This window comes from Pollicipes pollicipes, unplaced genomic scaffold (assembly GCF_011947565.3).
Source record: "Pollicipes pollicipes isolate AB1234 unplaced genomic scaffold, Ppol_2.1 Scaffold_4002;HRSCAF=4701_pilon_pilon_pilon, whole genome shotgun sequence".
Classification (NCBI taxonomy): domain Eukaryota; kingdom Metazoa; phylum Arthropoda; class Thecostraca; order Pollicipedomorpha; family Pollicipedidae; genus Pollicipes; species Pollicipes pollicipes.
In genome coordinates, this window is record NW_023596420.1 from 29,379,574 (window position 1) to 29,394,536 (window position 14,963).

General features: G+C 58.2%; 1 long non-coding RNA gene across 1 annotated transcript; it reads right to left on the minus strand.

Annotated features, from left to right (window-relative positions):
• Positions 1 to 463: 463 nt before the first annotated feature.
• On the minus strand, positions 464 to 1,463 carry LOC119093207 (uncharacterized). The gene is made up of 3 exons (XR_005093615.1): positions 1,444 to 1,463; positions 1,089 to 1,211; positions 464 to 688 (listed from the first exon to the last, which is right to left on the minus strand). It is a non-coding gene; the product is annotated as an uncharacterized LOC119093207 (long non-coding RNA).
• Between the last annotated feature and the right edge of the window lie 13,500 nt (positions 1,464 to 14,963).

Sequence of the window (14,963 nt, forward strand, 5' to 3'; positions counted from 1 at the left end):
CGTCATGCCAAATACACGATTCTCGAGGCAGCCGAACTAGTTGGTCTGCGGTGCGACCGCAGGGCTTCGCTTACTCAGTGTATTCGGCGTCCTTCACGAGCTGCACATCTCACCAACAGTACGCGTCACTGCATATTGTTCACTTATGTTTGGATATCGGTTTTAGCGAAAGGCCTGCTCATGATTTTGCTGACTTTGAGACGCTTTCTGGACGTGGGACTGCGGGGCTTGGTATTGTCCCTTAATGACACTTAATGAAAACTCAGTTTACGAACCTCCACTCCGCGCGCGCAATATCACTTCTGTCTCTGTGCAGCATGCTCTTGCTGCGCTGATCCCTCAGCAAACGGTTCTTCGCACACGCATCCACAGACTGGTAATGTTGACCCGTGGCGAACTGCCAAAAATGCAGCTGTAGCGGAGGTCTGCAGTTTGAAGTGACCTCATCGCTCGGGTTCGCCCATTGGCAGAGGTCTGGACCGACGCGGAATCGGAGCGGCCGTGACTGACGTAACGTCGCGAGGAGAGGGCCGCGCCGCCGCGCCGGCTCCCGTGGTCAGCTGAAAGACGGCCTTGCTGGCCCCGCGGGGCTGACGGGGCCGGCCGGGCCTCGCTGTTTCGACACCGAACGGTTACACGGCGATCTAGCACGCTTGGTCGTCGTGGCCGATGGGAATGTCTTCCGTGTCTGGAAACAGGGCAGGTTACTTGTCTGGACACGGATGTTCTCACGGGCTGCGAGAAAGTCGATTGGTTTCCATGGAAGCGATATGTTGTTTGCTGCTCTATATCATGGTGTAGTGTAAAAAAGAGCGACCTCTTTCCTTGGAGAACACTCGAAAGCATCTTGGTTTTGTCTACGAAGCCTGCAGGCTTCCCACACTTGTCAGCGTACGTCGGTCGAGTGGCGGACGCAATTAATCAGTAGCTGTCAACGATTTCAATGACCAATAGCCGCCGAAAGCTACAAACTACCAAAGTCCCCAGAAAGTCGGCACCCCTAGCGCACCTGCGCTCCCCGTGAGCGATGCGAGACTCGCCTCCCTTTCCCCCGAGCACGACCGCCCGGGCCGCGGCCGGACGCTCACCTCTGTTGCCGGTGTAGGCGTGCTTCCGTAGCCGGTCGTACAGCTCGTCGGGCTTGGGCTGGCCCGTGTACAGACTGGCGCTGGCCGGCGGCAGCGTGCCGCCCTTACTCGGCGACGGGCCGTCTGCGCGCAGGCGTCGGCGGTCACGGCACGCCACGGCATGTCTCATCGCGTGCCCGCTGACGCTCGATGACGTCATGTAATCCGCTTAGCGAACACCTCGTGGCGACGGACAGTCCTGAATGCATAATACTGTGCCCAGAGATCCGTCAGACGCTTGACTTTGGCTGAACAGACATGCGCGCAGTCGGCGTGACAATAAACTACCAAGCGCGTCACCCGCTGTCTCCCGCACCTCGGACGAAGGCCTCGTTTGTAGTAGTTGGGCATCTCCCAGGCCTCGTCCTCTTCGTCGTAGTAGTGCGCATAGTTGGAGTGGTGCGACGGCGCGATGCTCTCAGCGTACGGGGTTGGCGCACCGTAGTAGAAATTCACCTGATGAAGTGCAGGCGGTGTCAGCGCGCCCACAATCGGTGCGTTGCCCGATGCTAACGCTTAATACCATTTCAGAGATTATTTAGAACGTTCCCGGCTGGGGAGTTGTCTCACCAACACAGGCGCTTAGTTGTTGGGAGAGTTGGACAACATTCCGTTAAGTGAGTAATCGGCGCGCGTCGCTGCCGTAACGTCCCCAGCCTTTCACGTCGATTGTCAAATGAGTTGCCGCAGCGAGCGATGCCGAGCACCATCCTAGCTTGCGCGCCGGAGTACCATCCCCGGTGGGGCGTCCCGGGACACGTACCTGCGACGCAGCGTCCGGCGGCAGCGTCATGGCCTTCTGCCCCGGCTCCTGCTGCTTCTTCCTCTTGTTGGCCCTAGCGCAGATCATCCACACGAAGAGCACGCAGATGATGGCCACCAGCACGAAGCCGGCCACGCCGCCGGCAATGTAGGCGAACTTGGACTTCTCTGCACACCGCTCCCCTGGTGACGTCAGGCGAGGTCAACCAGTGTCCGTTTTTGTCACGCCCAAGGTCAGTTGGGGTCAGCCAAGGTCGAGTGAGGTCAGTCTTAACCAGGCAGGGACAGTCACGATCAGGCGCTGTCTGCGAAAGTACGACTGGCTCGGCCGAGGAGCTCAGGATCTGACGGGGTGATGTGATGGGTGGGTTTATCCGCGGCGTACCACCGGCAAGGGCTGGTCAACGCCGCCGGGCCGTGGAGCGCTGCAGCTAAATGACCGCGGGATGTAAATGTTACATTAACCCATCACAATCCGAACAAGGAACACTTCGCTGTCCTGATTTGACCTGCCCGACATTCTGACCTGACCCGACGTCCTGACCTGACCCGGCGTCCTGACCGGACCCGACGTCCTGAGCTGACCCGACATTCTTGCCTGACCCGGCGTCCTGCGCTGCCCCTGTACGCTGACCTGACCCGATGGCGGCCGGCCCCGTCGCCGCCGTGGCGCTCACCGGTGAATGAGCCGGTGCACGCGCAGGATGGCAGTCCGGTACGCTCGTCCTTGCTGCACGTGCCCGCGTTGTCGCAGAAGCCATGGCAGCGGTCCGTGCAGTTGAAGCCGTCGCCGCTGAAGCCAAGCTTGCACTCGCAGCGGAACGCGTTGGTGACGGCGTCCAATCAGACAGATGGCCTGCGCGTCGCACTGCGTCGCCTCGCCGGCGCCGTCGCACGGGTTGATGCACAGCTCGGCCGAGCTGGCGCCGACCTGGGGGCACGCCCGGGTCAGGTCTGCCTGCCGCTGTTTTTTCGGCAGCCGATCGAAGCGGCTTGAGGTCACACGCAGAGGTCGCCGAGTTACGCCGGGTGCATTGGGCGTGATGACGCGGGCGGCCGAGACAAAAGATGCGTGTGCATCCGATGACCAGTTTTAGTGAGCTGAATGACCTAGATTTTACATGACGCCACACAGGTTTCATGCAGTCTGGCTCGTTTTGCTCATTTGCTGGAAGCCTGGCGTGGATTCTTTTCGACTGACGTACCTGGATTATTGAAGATAACGATTCTATTCGACATAGCGAAGCTTCCGAACCGGACGGCTGAATCATTCGTGAACGTCGCTACAGCTGGCGCTAGTTGACCTTCAACGGGAGTGTCCCGGCCAGGCAAGGAACACTCGTTGCCACTAATCCTCAAGGGTAGCCTGAGTCTGAGTCAACAGCTGGCCGGGGCAAGTCACGAGTTTTACATCAGTCCGTCACAATGCCAGCAGATCTCAGACGTGTGCCGTTGGTGGCGCGCCAAGCATTCCGAGCCCTCCAGCCGGTGACGGTGCCCTGACCCCGACCGATCTGACCTTTTCGGTGGTGGTGTCCGTGGGGCAGTCGAGACACTCCGTCTGCAGGGACTCGGGCTGGTAGGTCGCCAGTGGGCAGCTCTCGCACCGGTTCCCCTCCGTTGTGTGTGAGGAACGTGCCTGGACGGGTGCAGCGCGTTAACCAACGAGATGAGATCGCGCGCCACTCGGCGCGGACAAATTCCACCCCGATCAGGCTTAAGGCGGGCGTGCTTGGATTGTTTTCTCTTCTGGCGTTTTGATCGTAAGGATATCGAGCGCTGTCCAATTGGTTTTTGTTATAGAACTCACCGCTGGATGCCCAGCGCCACGGTTAGGTGAACTGATGTCGGCCTTTCCGCTCAAACACGAGACTGTACGGTGCTGCTGTCCGTGCCCCAGCATGAAGGCACCGGCCTCCTCACGGTATAACGCAAAGTTTGTCTGAAAACAAGCGCACACCCGATAGCCCCCACATCACCCCCACGTCAGCCTAATATCTCGTCGTCTCGTGGCTGGCGGGGCGACGCACCTGGCTGGCAGACGGGTAGCGAGCAGTCATCGGAGATCGTCGAGCCCGTTGTCGCGGTCGTGGTGCCCTCGGGGCACAGCGAGCACGTCTGCTGCGCGTCGGCCGCGCGGTACGTGCCACGTGGACACGGCTGGCACGTGTTGTCCAGGGCCAGCTGTTGGCCGCTTTCGCAGGCCGCCGTGCAGTCCTGCGGAGTGGGCGACTCCTTTGTTGTTTGTTTCTCAGGGCGATAATGCTGCTGCCATGAGTCATGGCTCATGTGGGAAGTCAACGACACTGGGGGGCCTAACGTTACCAGGCAGTTCCTTAATCTGCCAGTGGCAATCGCCATGTCAGCATGTTTTCTGTGGTCGTAATGCTTTGATGGACGGTCGAAATTATGCCATATCTTGTTCAGATACCCTATTTGGCAGCACGAATAACCTACTAAGTGGCAGTAACTCCCCCTACGTCGTCGCAATACCCCACGACGCTGTCACAACACCCCACACTGTGGTCATAATACACCACTATGACCGTAATACCCCACCCTGTGGGTGCAATGGCCAGTTCAGACTGCCCCTGCCGCGAAGTCCTTGTGCTCGGGACGGGCCCGGCCCGGCGGCGCCGGTCTCACCTTGGAGGAGGTGCTCTTGGCGCTGCGTGTGGTCAGGCCCGGCTCACAGGCGTTGCAGGAGAACTGGCCGGCTCGGCTCTGGTAGCGCCCCACGCCGCACGGCTTGCACATCTGCAGCCGCGTGTCGAAGTGGTGTCCGGGCGAGCAGCGCTCTTGAGGGAAACAGGTCAGGTCGGTCAGGTCATAACAGGTCAGGTTAGGTCAAGTTCGAGCCGGGCGAGCACTGCTCTGGGGAGAGGGCAGGTCCGGTCAGGCCAAACGCGAGCTCGGCGAGCGCCGCCCTGGGCGAGGAGACGCTCAGATTAGGTGACACGCGGACCGTACGAGCGCCGCTCTGAGGGAAACAAGTCAGGTCAGGTCACAGGCGGGCTATGTGAGCACCACGCTGGGGGCAGGTCACTTCAGGTTAGGTCAGTGAGGGTTCGGGAGTACAACGCTCTGGGAAGGCAGGCCAGGTCAGGGCAACAGCGGCCGGACCAGCGATCTTGGGAGCCTGGTCAGGGCAGCTCCAGAGGGTGTATAGCGCTCTGAAGAGACAGATGGCGGTCGGGAATAACCCTGGAGAGACTAATGGTCAGTTGACTTGTCTCCATACTGGCGTCTGCGTTTACGTGCGCCTCCCGCAGAAAGTGCCATCGGAGTTTTCGGAAAGCGTCCCAAGCGAACACCTGTATGAGTCCTTGTTTGAAGGCGGCGCCGCGCGAGCTCCCGGATCGGGCGTGGCGGCCGTGAACTGCCACGGATGCCGGCTGGCACCCCTCTCCTCCCCCTCCCCCTCCCCACCGCCCACCTCCCTCTCCCCGCTGCTGTCTCACGGCTGTGAAATGTTTGCACCTGTCCGATCCGCGGCCATCACCTGTCGGTTCGCGGGAGGCGTGCGGGCTTCCCAGGCACCGGCAGCGCCGCCCCAGCCGCAGCTTCATGGCACTGGGCCGAGTATCGGTTCCGGGTGGCTGATTCCCAGCATCGTTCAGAGCACCCGCAGCGCCGCCCCCAGCCGCGGCTTCATGGCACGGGGGCCGAGTATCGGTTCCTGGTGGCTGATTCTCAGCATCGTTCAGAGCAAGGATAGCTCGGTAATGGGTTGATACAGGTCGTTAGGTAAACCCGCAAAGAATATTGTCTTGCACCTCGCATATTGTTGTTGATCTCAGCCTCATTTTAGCGAGACCATCTGCATCAGAAGGTTCGCAAATGCATCAGCCTTACTGATGTAAGCTGCCAGCAGGCGCCCGTGTTCTGCCCCGCAAGTAACGGAAGCCAGAACGAACGCAGTTTTGACGCGACAAGTATGGAATCGACAGCCCTCTGATCGTTAACCTCCCTGCTGCCCACCGCCATTCTGCCACTCATATATATATATATATATATATATATATATATATATATATATATATATATATATATACATATATCCACCGCATAAACACTGAGGTAGCATTGTGCCCGATCCCTGCCACCAAGAACGGAACGCCACGCCCACCCTTTGTCGGACACTCTACGTCCGGACACTGGACTTCCGGACACTCGACGTGCGGACACTCGACGTGCGGACACTCGACGTTCGGACACTCGACGTCCGGGACGCTCGACGTTCGGACACTCGACGTACGGACACTTGACGTCCGGACACTCGACGTCTGGACACAGGACGTCCGGACACAGCACCGCAGTGTCGGACGCACGGCCGTCACTCACCCTTGCACAGGTCGGGCGGTCTGCGAGCCGCGCATGGCCGTGGTGGACTGGCGGCCAGCGATCGGCGGACACGGCGTGCAGCTCGACTGGCCCTGGCCGCTCTGGTACGTGCCGATGCGCACTTGCGGCACGTGCCGGACTCGACGGTCGAAGTACGTGCCGGCCGCGCACGCGACTGGGGAGCAGCGGCGCGACGGGTCATGCTGTTTGAGTCGGTGGTGACGCTGTCATGGGCCATGTCAGGTCAGGGCAGGCGTTAACAGGCTCGGGTCAGGACGGATCAGGACAGAGGTGGCGTGTTATGGTTATGGACACTTTGGGAGTTATTCTTTCTTCATCCGCCGCTTCACCCTGGATCCTCGCGACGTCCGGTCCCACCGGAGCAAGCCGCACGCATCCGCTGTGAGCTTAAGACTCGAGTAAGGGCTGGTGAAGCAAGGAAAGGTAAGGCGAGGGTTGGGCTCAGGCGGTCCCTGGCGGGAGTCCCGTCCTAGCGCTCGCACATACCCCGAAGAGGGGCCCTGTGCGGGGTAAGTCTCGGTAGCAGGGGAATCCCAGATACATATTGTTTGGCTCCCCCACACTCCTCTCTCTTTCATCCTATAACCCTGCAATGTTTATTGGCCAGCCGAAAGGGTTTGATCTCAACCAAATCCCCAAAATTAACTTCGCGTCAACGGTGAGACAATCTGGGTCATGTCGGGTCAGGGATGACATGGCCGGATGCTCAGTCAGGTCAGATCGGAATGTGAGCAGACACAAGTCGCAAACAGGGGCGAAGCCGACGAACAAGAGATGGGCACGGTGCATGCAACTCACAGCGGCACGTGATAATACGGCGCAGTGATACACGCGAACGTTACGTAAGAAAGCAGCGAGCCATGGTCCATGAACTTCTGGTGAAGTAATGGCCGAGCCAAACTGGAGTTATTTCGATAATGGCCGAGCCAAGCTGGGGCTATCTCGATAATGGCAGAGTGAGTGGTGAGCAAATGGCCTGAAATAGTGAAGAGCCTCAAACAGTTTCCCGGAAAACGTGAGCGCTGTCTGTGTCGGATACTTTCACCCCGCCGGCGATCCAAGGGAGCCGTACCCCAAATTCGTCATGCGGGTGCCTCGGGCGCCACGCGCCATCCGTCTCGCCGCCCGCGCCCGGCGCCGCATCAGCGGCGCGCGCGCGAGAGAAAGCGAGAGTGACTTACCGCACCAGCGATCAACCAGGACCTTGCCCTCCTCGCACACATACTCCGAGTCGAGTTGCAGCGAGGACGGGTCCGTCTCGACGTTCGGCAGCTGCGACTGGACGTCGAACTCGCCCTGCCGACGCGCGGGGCAGTCAGGGCCGGAGGACAGGGAGTGAGCACTGCAGAGGGTCGGCGAGCGCGCTGCCTCGTGACATGAGATTTCGACGCGCTGCAGGTAATATGGAGGAGTTCGAGGTGTCGTAGTGGAAAGACAATCACGAAATGTGGGGTGACTTCAGTTGAGCTGAGCGATTTGGGGTTAGGCTTGCGGTGGAAGTCAAACCGCCACGAATGGCCAGCGTCAGCGACATCTATCTCAGACATAGGCTGTCACCTGTAAGGCTCAGTCATATCTAATACACCTTCAAAACGCACATAGAAATCCTTGCAATGGCTGGTGGGCAGCTATCAGATACTTCGCATCGCTGCCATCAGAGAATACCCAATGCACGGCGTGTTTGAATCGCAAACTAGGATGAGCGGTTGGCGCTCACATACGCCATCGACAGTCATTCGCGTCAGCCCCGCCTCCATAAGTGAACGCTCACATGTTCGAGTATGATGTCCTTGATCAGCTTCTGCACGTCGGTAGCCTGTTTCGTGTCCTCGTTGGTGACAGGGCCGCTGCAACAGACCCGATCGGTCAGATTGGTGGCGGGTCGGGCCTCCGCCGCCTGGACGGGATGTGGGCGGTGCGGAGATCGCCAGCCAGCGTGCACGGCGCCCGCGCTTCCTGGAAAGACGGGGGCCGCGAACTGGCTCCGATCGGGCCGGCGGGTCATCGCCGTAGGAGCTTTCCGACGGAGAGGGCTGAGCTTCTTTTCGCACGTGCTCGGTGGCGCTTGTGGTGCGGTCCATGGCAACAGGGCGGACGCCGGCTGGACGTTGTCGTTATTTGGTGGAGGCACCACGCATCACTTGGCATTACCTGGCTTATGCACCAGGCTGGCACCGGCTGTTCAGCTTTGCTTGCTTAGAGAGACAAAACGCGACAAAGGACGAAAATATCCTTCGCCCTGGCACCAAGGCCTGAATGAGTCAACTTCCAAATGCGGTCACGCTGCATCAATTTCTTTCTCTTGGGCATATTCGTACATGCACGGCCCGTGATTCAAGAAGACGTTCCTCCAAAAATGGGTTAATGTACAGAGTAGGACGGCATGCTACATCCTGACAGGTGAACGGCGCGGGGCTAGTCGGTCATAGCGGAACAAAACCGTGAGCTCAATACGGACGCAGGGATGACGAAAGCGGCACACGACTGGTCACATACAACAAGTAAAGAAGATCCGTGAACACGGGGTGCGTGCCAGTGATCGACAAAAAGAGTGCTGGTCAGCAGGCGAGGGATGAAGTCAGCGAATCGCGACGACTGAAGCGGAGGCGGAGCTCAGGGCGGAACGGTTTTCTGGCAGCTGGCACAGTCTGGCGTCGCCTGTCAGCTGCGCACGCCGAAGCGTTGGCTGCATTGTTGGCGTGTGGACCAGTGCCGGGACCGTCCCCCGGACGCCCTCCGAGGACACCGCCGACTCAGGCGGGCCGACAAGCGCTCCTGGTCAGGTCCAGACCGAGCAGATATCCCGCTACGGACGAGTGGAGACACCGACATTCCCTGCGCGGATGAGAGGTCATCTCTGAGCTTACGAGCCACTCCTGTCCAAATAGTTTGGTCGTGTTTAGGAGGAAAGGGCTTGGACGTGATCCACCTCGTGATCACGCCAGCCGAGATCAGGCCCAACCCATCGCAAGCAGCCCACCCGCTAGGCTCGGGCTTCACCAGCGCCAGGGCGCCGAGCCTAGTGCTGGAGAACCGCCCGCGCGCCGCCGGAGAGCCTGAGCCCGTTTCCCTGGCGGTGAGCCCCGGCGGTGGAGAGCGGCCGCCAGCACCGCCGCCGCGCGCCGCCGGAGAGCCTGAGCCCGGTTCCCTGGCGGTGAGCCCCGGCGGTGGAGAGCGGCCGCCAACACCGCCGCCGCGCGCCGCCGGAGAGCCTGAGCCCGGCTTCCCGGCGGCGGCGAGCGGCGGCCGCCGTGCCAGTCACCGCCGCGCCCGACCGCTGTAATCCCGGCTGATCCGGCGGCCGGACCGGCCGGGCTGGCCAGGGATGCGCGGTTCTGCCGGCCGGGGCCGAGGCGTCGCCGCGGCCGGGCGCGCGTCCGCCCGCGGCAGGCGGCGGCGAAGGGCGCACTGCTCCACGCTGAGGGGCTTCCAGTGTGATGGGGAGTGGTTCTGTAGCATCGGGCGACGACTGTTGCCGGGGTGCGGTGCCTGTAACCAATGTCGTGTCTGTCATCGCGCGTCTGTCTGGCCGAGGCAACGGTGGGGCGTCCAACCGGACCCTTTGACCAAGGTCGTGGGCTGTGGGACCCGGACGACGGTTGATCCACGACATGGGCATATCTCAAACCAAGACCCTCTGCTTGTGTGACCCAGATGAAGATATGAGCAGCTTTATGGCCTTGTCTATGACTGAAACACCGCCCGTGGGACACGGTCCGCGGTCCGGAAAACTGCATGGCCGTGCTTTGTGACCGCAGCACCTTGTGCTTGACGCCAAGACGATGGTCCGGGCACCCGCCGCCAGACCATAACCGTACTGGCCGCTGCGGTCTGGCTCGCCGGCCCCCTGAGAACACACTGGCTGCGGACCGGAAGTCGGCTGTATCCGGCGGCAAAGCTTCATTGCCGCCGTGCCCCCCCCCCCCCCCCCCCCCCTCCATCCCCGCCTCCATTCGGGCCAGCTGGGTCCAGTCCGGTGCCGAGATCTCCGCCAAAACCGGCTGCAGCCAGTCCGCGTGTCGTTCGGTAGCGGCTGACGAGTTCGATGGAATTGATTTATGTTCTTTGCTTATGTTTTTTGTTGGTTTTTGTTTCCGTCGGTTCAGGTGATCATGCAAGGGTGAGCACGGGAGTGGCGTGGTAAAGGAACCCTTTGCACTGTCACGAAGAGAGCTTACTGCAAAGCCACGAAAGACGAAAAATCGCGTCTGGGCAGGCCCGCGAGTCGTCTGAGCTGGACAGACTACAACACACCTTAGTGATGTGGACGTGCTGACAGATAGTGTACATCTGAGTATGTTGCGCGTTTTAAAAATAAAGGCGTCCATTTGCGGATGAGCGTGTGACGCGACATGTCGGGTTTCATTCAATCCAGCAACACGGTTTTTTTGTCATCACATAGCAGGAATGAGCTATTTCCGGAACAGGATTTATTAGATTTTATTTGCCACGCTCAAGACCTCTTGCTGAACTGGTCATACCCGTGTTTGCAGCTTGCATAATCGGAATTCTGCTCGATCATCCCACACTATGCTCATCAAAGAGCGGACTCTTCGCGTATGGATTAACAAATATTACAAATGATGAGGCCAAGCCAGCAAAGATGCAAGTTTTCTTCGCAGTTAGGTGGAGTAAGCTGCCCAATGCTCACCTTCATGCTTCGTCGAAAAGTGTCGTCTGTTTGACGTGAGCTACCCAATTTACCCCTCCCCTTCCACCTGGTCCATGAATGACTAAATACAAAAATGTGGTAGTGTGGAATCATCACCTCATTGGGCACTAGTAAGTACGTGGTGATAAGCGCATCTGGCGATGCCAGTATTACACTAAGACGGTAAAACCCAGGAATCTTCTAAACGACTCGGATTTCCCTAAGTGCCTGTTGAAACGTACGTGGACATTTAAATCATTTATCGTTTGGACGATCAAGTAACTGGATGGATAGTATCAAGGTGCCTTTGCAAAACCCACACACGTATGCCACTAAACGGGGCCTGCACGATTGCCATGCTGAGTGCAATTCAAGGTTACCCAACGGATCAAGCTTTCTAGTTTTGCGCAGTGTCACGTGACTCAAACGCTAGTCGGACCTCGCGGACGACTCTCGCCCGGCACGTTACAGTGCCGATGCTGGCACGCCGCAACAGCACCGGGCTGCAACTGGGGCACAAGACCTTTGCCAGGCTGGGCTTTTGCTTTCAAAGGCCGAAAGCCACATTTTACACAACCAGAACCGTGCCCAAAGCACGGCAAGTTTTGCAAACCGGAGAGAAATCGGTCGCCACGCCCGTAATTTTCACGGGCGCCGGTCGGAACCGCCGGGCCGCGGTGGCCGCCGCGGACCGGGAAAGACCGTCCACAGCGCCGTCTCGCAGGACGGCCGGTTCCGCGCACCAGCGCCGTCGGCTTCCGTTCTCGGGACGCACATACGAGCTGCGCGGCACCGGTCGGCGGCGGCGTGCGGCTCTGCACTGTTCCCGCCCCGCTGGAGCCAGCGGGCCGGTGTGTGGGCGTGATAGCCCGGTCGTTGCGTCCCGGCAGTGGCCCCGGGCCGCCGGGCACGACCCGCGAAGAAAACGCGCGGGGCAGTTCTGTTCTGGTGGATCGTTTGCGGTTGGCCGCAACTCACCGCGCGTTCTTTTGGAACTGGACTCATTGGCAGAGTACGAGCTCCTAAGGGTACATATCGGTTCTATTTTTAGTCTCATACGCCACCAATCACTGCTGTATACATAATTGCGCGTGGATAAGTTACACTCCAGATTGCCGCGAATGACAGTCATTAGACGCATCGTGTACGGGATGGGACGTACCAAATGAGTCACTGACCCATGGCCGGACAGCCCAAGGGCGGAAACACACCTAATCTCACGTTCAAACCTTTGCAGGGCATCAATTGACTGCGATTTTTTCTCGGGCACAGAAGATGGCTGGGGTCTGAGACCAGGTTCTTTCGGGCATAATCACGTTACCTTTGCGCGGGGAAGCTGATTTCCACCTGATAGCCACCATCAGGTTTGGTTGTTTGACGCCTGCTCCGGATCCGGTCCTGGCTTTCGCTCGCGTACTCGTCTGCAATACACGAACATTACGTCACGTCACAAAGCTCCACGTGCAGCTTCTTACAAACGTGTCTGACTTATACAGTAGACGACACGAGATCGATCAGAGTTCCGTGACCGAAAGGATTAAACAGCACGCCCGGCAGTGAAATGCCTCGGGGTTATCACTGCTTCTAAGCGACCCCTTCATGGCGGGAGACGACCTCACACTCTCTGACCGGCTTATACAGAAAACACGCGAGTCGCTTCTCATGACAGGCCGCCGGACCCAGCGGACGGCGGGCTGGTCCTGTTGTCACTGCATGCCGTCAAGCGCGAAGAGGAAACATGTTTTAACACGCGCCTGGGTAGCCGGTTGAATACGCTTCGCTCGGATGGAGTGTTAATGTGACCCGGGATCTCAAAAAACTAAGATGGTGAGAGACACCAAATTTATAGGCGGATTGATCTGTACGTAAACTCACTTGTGTCAAAGTTTGGAGTTCCTAGGTCAAGGCCTTGAGGTCAAATGAGGCCAAACAAGATGAAACCTCAGATTGGTATCTCAATGCCCCCGGGCCTCCGCGAAGCTAGGTACCTGTTCTAATAAAAAAGTAAATGAGTTTTGTGACATTGTTGACATTTATAAGGTCAAGGTGACCAAATATCTAAAACACTGTTCCTATTTTATCGTTCGAATAGGTTCGGGCAATTGCGCTAGGCAGCATGTTCCTAAGAATGCTGACCTAGGTCACTTAAGGTCAGTGACCCACTGTAACCCACTGTCCATGAAACATGTCTGTTGCGGTCCCTGTCACCAATGAATTGGAAATGGACACCAGAAACTAGCCCATAAAATCAAGCTCTCGAGTAAAAAGCGGGCTAGTTTTGACCTCGCTCTGACCTTCAAACATGGCCTTAGGTCAATGAAATTGATAACAATTTTAACTTAATTGGTTTATTGGCTAAGAAATCATTTCAGATATCAATCCAAACGTGAGCGCGTAGCAGTGATGGCTGTATGTCCCAGGGATGAAGCACTTTTTTAACTGGTTGAACACAACACTGGCCAGTGACGTCCTGCCTTTCAGACGCGCTGATCCTTGCCGGTTTTTGCACCATGAGCTACGGTTCGACGCCAAGCTCCCGACCCACGAACCACGGCTGTGAGTGCAATGCAGCTCGGAGGACACTGCAGACTTGGCAGCCGAGACTGGACATCCGACTTATGCGTGCATTCGCAGCGATTATCTCGAATCTAGCTGCAAACGCGTCAGGTTTTGCAAGTACGTCGAACCGGTATTCAATGAATAAAGTCTTGCAAATGCATGAATAGCTCCAAAGCGTCCCATCGGCTGGCGCCCATGTGCGGGCTGGTGCGTGCAGAATGTACCGATCATATCAGCAGCGAAACATCATTAAGTTTTGAGGGGCTTGAGAACGCTCTCTTAAAATACGGCGCTGCCTTTGGAGGGTCTTTCGCGGCGCTTTTGGTGATATGAATCCTCATTGCATTCAAACAAATGTTGGAAAGGATTTTAAATACTTCCAAAGCGATACGAGTGCTCCAGCCAGAGACTGACTGGCATTGGTTGCCAACAGAAAAGCTGCGCTACCTTCATGAGCCTACCGTTTCGAAGGCTGGTGAGCTGACAGAAAAAAACATGCATCCCAGCTAAAGACACATATGCAAGTTTTGTCACCCATGAACCACAATGTGTGGAACATCCCACGACACGCATTATCACTGGAGACTTCACTGCAAGTGATTGCAATCGTGGAGTTTAATCTCACACGCGGTCACGTGCAGTCGTGTGCTGATTGGCCGAGCCTATCACGAATAATCAATTCAGGTTTGACGTACGCTTTTTACGAATATGCCTCGGTTGATGATACCCACATCTGGCTCTAGCTATACCTCTAATCTTTTCCGAGCAATGCCTGGCATTTCCGTCGGCCGGTCGCGAAGCGTGTGCTATCACAGGTCAAAGGTCGCGCCCCGGGCGTCTGCCCCGGTCCGCCGTGCCGGTCGGGTGTCAAGCGACGGTCGTTACCGACGCCACAAACAGCCCCTTCGACTCAATCCAGGCAGGACTGTCCGCGGTGTCCCGCTTCATTGGGGTGACTCCCTGCTGTCGACCGCGCCGTAAGCAGCGTCTGCGCATTCCTTTCGGTGTTCTTCGAGTTACACGTGGTGTTCATAGCCTGTGCAGTGACTGCGTCAGGCTGCTCGACTAAGCTAAGCTAAGTTGAGCCGGCGGTAAAGACAGACAGACAGGCAAATAATCGGTGGGTACCGCGCGGTACAGCACGCCTCGTTCGGTGATAGTGTGTCAGGGTGGGTATCGCGCGGAACAGCACGCCTCGTTCGGTGATAGACAGTGTGTCAGGGTGGGTATCGCGCGGTACAGCACGCCTCGTTCGGTGCGAGACAGTGTGTCAGTGTGGGTACCGCGCGGTGCAGCACGCCTCGTTCGGTGCGAGACAGTGTGTCAGTGTGGGTACCGCGCGGTGCAGAACGCCTCGTTCCGTGCGAGACGGTGTGTCAGGGTGGGTACCCGCGCAGTGCAGCACGCCTCGTTCGGTGCGAGACTGTGTGTCAGGGTGGGTACCGCGCGGTGCAGCACGCCTCGTTCGGTGATAGACAGTGTGTCAGTGTGGGTACCGC